Here is a 4,880-nt window from a genome sequence, read left to right on the forward strand (position 1 = left end):
ATCACCTCCTCCCAATCCCTCTGGTCTGCCACCAGGACCAGTCTGTTCCACCAGGAACCAGTCTGTCCACCAGGACCTCTCTGTCTGTCCACCAGGTCCTCTCTTGTCTGTTCCACCAGGTCCCCTCTGTCTGATCCACCAGGACTCTCTGTCTGTCCACCAGGTCCTCTCTGTCTGTCCACGCAGCCCGTCTTCCCCGACCGTTCTGTCCCACAACCAGTCTGTCCACCAGGACCTCTCTGTCTGTCCACCAGGTCCTCTCTGTCTGTCCACCAGTCCCCTCTGTCTGTCCACCAGGACCTTCTGTCTGTCCACCAGGTCCATCTCTGTCTGGTCCACCAGGTCCCCTCTTGTCTTGTCCACCATGGACTCCTCTGTCTGTCCACCAGGACTCCTCTGTCTGTACCAGGACTCCTCATTCTGTCCACCAGGTCCCCTCTGTCTGTCCACCAGGTCCCCCTCTGTCTGCTCCACCAGGACCAGTCTGTCCACCAGACCAGTCTTGTCCACCAGGGACCAGTCGTCCACAGCCATCTGTCCACCAGGACCAGTCTGTCCACCAGGCACCAGTCTGTCCACCATTGGATCCACGACTCTAGTGGCACCAGGAGCTATCGTCGTCCACCAGACAGTCTGGTCACTCCACCAGGCTGTACTCTGTATCTTGCTGAGACCATTGAATCTAGCACACTATTGGTTGTTTTCCCAATCCTAGCTGCTCCTATCCTTATGCTACTGGTGTGTTTGAGGCTAACCTGGAATCTCAGAAGAAAGCGAGACCGCAGGTGGTCAGACGAGGGTACTGGAGAGGAATGTGATCACTCGACTCTCTCCTATAGTACACACACAGTTAGTCCGGCAGAGACCTGGGCACAGTACACAGGTCAACAGATGGGGGGTAAATAAATAGAAATACTTGGTGCTATTTAAATCTCTATATTTGCTGACATAATCAATCCACTCGATTTCCAGTTATATCCTGGAGTCAGGAAATCAACGTTTGGGATGAGGAGATGGGTTGAGAGAGAGGGGGGGGGGGTTGAGAGAGAGGGGGGGGGGTGAGAGAGAGGAGCGGGGTTGAGAGAGAGGAGGGGGTTAGAGAGGGGGGGTTGAGAGAGGGGGGGTGTGAGAGGTGAGAGGGGCGATTGTCTGTTCCTCCCTGTCTGTTCTGACCCTTGTAGGAAACCTCCCTTGTCTGTTCTGACCCTGTAGGAAACCTCCCGTCTGTCCTGACCTGGGAAACCTCCCTGTCTGGTTCTGACCCTGTAGGAAACCTCCCTGTCTGTTTTCTTGACCGCTGCTAGGAAACTCCCTGTCTGTTCCTTGACCCTGTACTGGGCAAACCTCCCTGTCTGTTCTGGACCCTTGTAGGAAACCTCCCTGGTCTGTTCTGACCCTGTGGAAACCTCCCTGTCTGTTCTGACCTGTAGGAAACCTCCCTGTCTGTTCTGACTCCTGTAGAAACCTCCCTGTCTGTTCTGACCCTGTAGGAAACCTCCCTGTCTGTTCTGACCCTGTAGGAAACCTCCCTGTCTGTTCTGACCCTGTAGGAAACTGAAATGGAACTAAGCCCAGGGTCAGGGTTAACCAAGCTGAAATAGGGGCCCGTGTTTGAATAGTTAAAAAATTAAATGCATCCTGAATTCCTTCCTTGGTGTAAACTCTGATCTGACATCGGTTAAGGTGAAAGACATTTAGTGGAATCACAGGAAGGAAGGAATAATGCATTTTCAAAGTATTCAACACACTGTGTCCCAACACTTCCGAATAGACTCCTCTCCTTGTGTCCTTTCCTTCACTACCAGTCACTATCACTGTTGTTGTATAATATATAGGAGGTTAGAGAACTGGGTAGAGGGACATCATCAGATGTCTTTCACCTATCAGGGTCTTTCAGATGAGTGGTGTTGTGTGGGTAAAGGAACGTGGACAGGAAGTGATTTGGAAGAATTGCGGTACCGACAGAGTCTGGAATTGGCTATAATTGATGAATGGCTTTTTAGTGTCTCTAGTTTTTCTAATTTGTTCTCTAATCTCCTCTACAGTTCCACTGTCTGTCCTGTTTGAAAAGGGAAATGCTGATTCTGTCTTAACTGTTCTGTTTTTGGGCTTGTTTTCGCTCTACTTCCTCGACAGCCCTGATTTGACTCTTCACACGTTGTAATTTCACATCTCTTGAGTTTTGTGTTCAATATTAAACGTTGCCTCTTCACTACTCAACGTACACTTTGAAGCCGTCAACCTTTAAACGGTCTATAGTACTAAACTCCAGCAAATGTTATGGGAGATCAAAGTTAGCCGAGCCGATTCAGAGATCGGTTGTCCTTCTACAGGTCCCCGGGCAGGTTAATGACATCTGTCTGTCTGGTAAAGCAATAAAGACGATTCTGGCTGAATAATGGATGGGATTATTATTATATTATAGTTATGATTTAGAATCTCCTTGCTCACGTCTGAAATGGTACCATATTCCCTATATAGTGCACTACTTTAGACCAGAGCCCTATGGAACCATATTCCCTATATAGTGCACTACTTTAGACCACATGGCTGTGCACTAAATAGGGAATAGGGTGCGATTCCCGAACTCAACCCCTTGTTTTGTTGTCATCGGGAATGTTTCCTGTTTCCTGTTTCCCCCCGGGGCCTGGAGGATTCTAATTGGTTCATTCAGTAGTTTGGAGGAGGGATTTGTATGTGCATAAATAACTGTCCGCTTTTGTACTGTAATTTTTTCATTTGAGTATTATATCAGCAGTGTCTGATTTTCCTGTGCCTTTCATTCAAAAGTTGTATTTACAACTTTTTAGTGGGTTTAAATATTAAAATCTATATATATATACTTACCTGATGTGGTGTTGAAGTTTGTGTCAGTCCAGTACCTACTCATGTTGTCACTACAGGTGCTTTGTGTTTTTGACTGCAGGTTATTGGCCTTTATAACATTTCAAAACATATTTATTTTCTTCTGTCGCTCTGGGGGGTCAGGACTGTCGGGGCTTCTGGGGGGTACTGTCGCCTCTGAGTAGACTGGGGGGGCAGACTGTCGCTCTGGGGGGCCGCTTCGCTCTGGGGGGCAGACTGTCGCTCTGGGGGGGTCCAGACTGTCGCTCTGGGGGGCCTGACTGTCGCTCTGGGGGCCAGACTGTCGCTCTGGGGGGTCGACTGTCGCTCTGTGGGGGCCAGACTGTGCACTGGGAGCGTCGCTCTTGGGGGCCAGACTGTCGCTCTGGGGGGTCAGACTGTCGCTCTGGGGGCCCAGACTGTCGCTCTGGGCCCAGAGCTTGGGGTCAGAGCGTTGGGGGTCAGACTGTCGCTCTGGGGGGCAGACTGGTCGCTCTGGGGCTCCTGACTGTCGCTCTGTTTTCTGCCCTGGGTCTGTAGTGTGTCTGTGAGTTTTGCACTAAGGCCTGAGTACTTGCTCTCTAAACCGAGGGATACAGAGCATTCGGAAAGTATTCAGACCCCTTGACTTTTTCCACTTTTTGTTACGTTTACAGCTTATTCTAAAAATGGATAAAAAATGACAACACAGAAAACCCCATAATGACAAAGCAAAAACTGGGGTTTATAGAAATGTTGGCAAATTTATTACAAATAAAAAAAGAATATCACATTTACATAAGTAATTCGACCTTTACTCAGTACTTTGTTGAAGCACCTTTGGGCAAGCGATTACAGCCTTGGTCTTCTTGGGTATGATGCTACAAGCTTGGCACACCTGTATTTGGGGGTTTTCTTCATTCTTCTCTGCAGATCACTCAGCTCTGTCAGGTTGTCGCTGCACAGCTATTTTCAGGTTCTCTCCAGAGATGTTCAATCGGATTCAAGTCCGGGCTCTGGCTGTGCCACTCAAGGACATTCAGAATTGTTCTGAAGCCACTCCTGCGTTGTCTTGGCTGTGTGCTTTAGGGTCGTTGTCCTGTTGGAAGGTGAACCTTCGCCCCCAGTCTGAGGTCCTGAGTGCTCTGGAGGTTTTCATCAAGGATCTCTTTGACTTTTCTCTGTTCATCTTTCCTTTGATCCTGTTTGCTCCCAGTCTCTGCCACTGAAAAACATCCCTACAACAGGATGCTGCCACCACCATGCTTCACCGTAGGGATGGTGCCAGGATTCCTCCAGACGAGATCCTTGGCATTCAGGCCAAAGAGTTCAATCTTGGTTTCATCAGACCAGAGAATCTTGTTTCTTATAGTCTGAGAGTCCTTTAGATGCCTTTTGGCAAACTCCAAGCTGGCTGTCAGGTGCCTTTTACTGAGGAACGGCTTCTGTCTGCCCACTCTACCATAAAGGCCTGATTGGTGGAGTGCTACAGAGATGGTTGTCCTTCTGGAAGGTTCTCCCATCTCCACAGAGGAACACTCGAGCTCTGTTAGTGACCATCGGGTTCTTGGTCACCTCCCCAAACCTCTTCCATCTAAGAATGATGGAGAACCACTGTGTTCTTGGGGACCTTCAATGCTGCAGAAATGTTTTGGTACCCTTCCCCAGATCTGTGCCTCGACACAATCCTGTCTCGGAGCTCTACAGACAATTCCTTCAACCTCATGGCCTGGTTTTTGCTCTGACGTGCACTGTCAACTGTGGGACCGTAATATAGACAGGTGTGCGCCTTTCCAAATCATGTCCAATCAACTGAATTTACCACAGGTGGACTCCAATCAAGTTGTAGAAACACCTCAAGGATGATCAATGGAAACAGGATGCACCTGAGCTCAATTTACAGTCTCATAGCGAAGGGTCTGAATACTTATGTAAATTATGTATTTCTGTTTTTAGGTTTTTTAATAAATTAGCAAACATTTCTTAAAACCTGTTTTCGCTTTGTCTTTATGGGTTATTGTGTTTAGATTGACGAGGGAAAAATGACAATTTTATCC

General features: G+C 48.3%; 1 long non-coding RNA gene across 4 annotated transcripts; it reads right to left on the minus strand.

Annotated features, from left to right (window-relative positions):
* Window positions 1-32: 32 nt before the first annotated feature.
* Window positions 33-564, minus strand: LOC139025713 (uncharacterized). 4 transcript variants are annotated; one of them, XR_011477318.1, is made up of 3 exons: window positions 549-564; window positions 218-300; window positions 33-102 (listed from the first exon to the last, which is right to left on the minus strand). It is a non-coding gene; the product is annotated as an uncharacterized lncRNA (long non-coding RNA). The 4 variants fall into 4 exon arrangements; XR_011477320.1 differs by lacking the exon at window positions 549-564 and adding an exon at window positions 481-495; XR_011477319.1 differs by lacking the exon at window positions 549-564 and adding an exon at window positions 413-459.
* Window positions 565-4,880: the final 4,316 nt, after the last annotated feature.

This window comes from Salvelinus sp. IW2-2015, unplaced genomic scaffold (genome assembly GCF_002910315.2).
Source record: "Salvelinus sp. IW2-2015 unplaced genomic scaffold, ASM291031v2 Un_scaffold3131, whole genome shotgun sequence".
Taxonomy (NCBI): Eukaryota; Metazoa; Chordata; class Actinopteri; order Salmoniformes; family Salmonidae; genus Salvelinus; species Salvelinus sp. IW2-2015.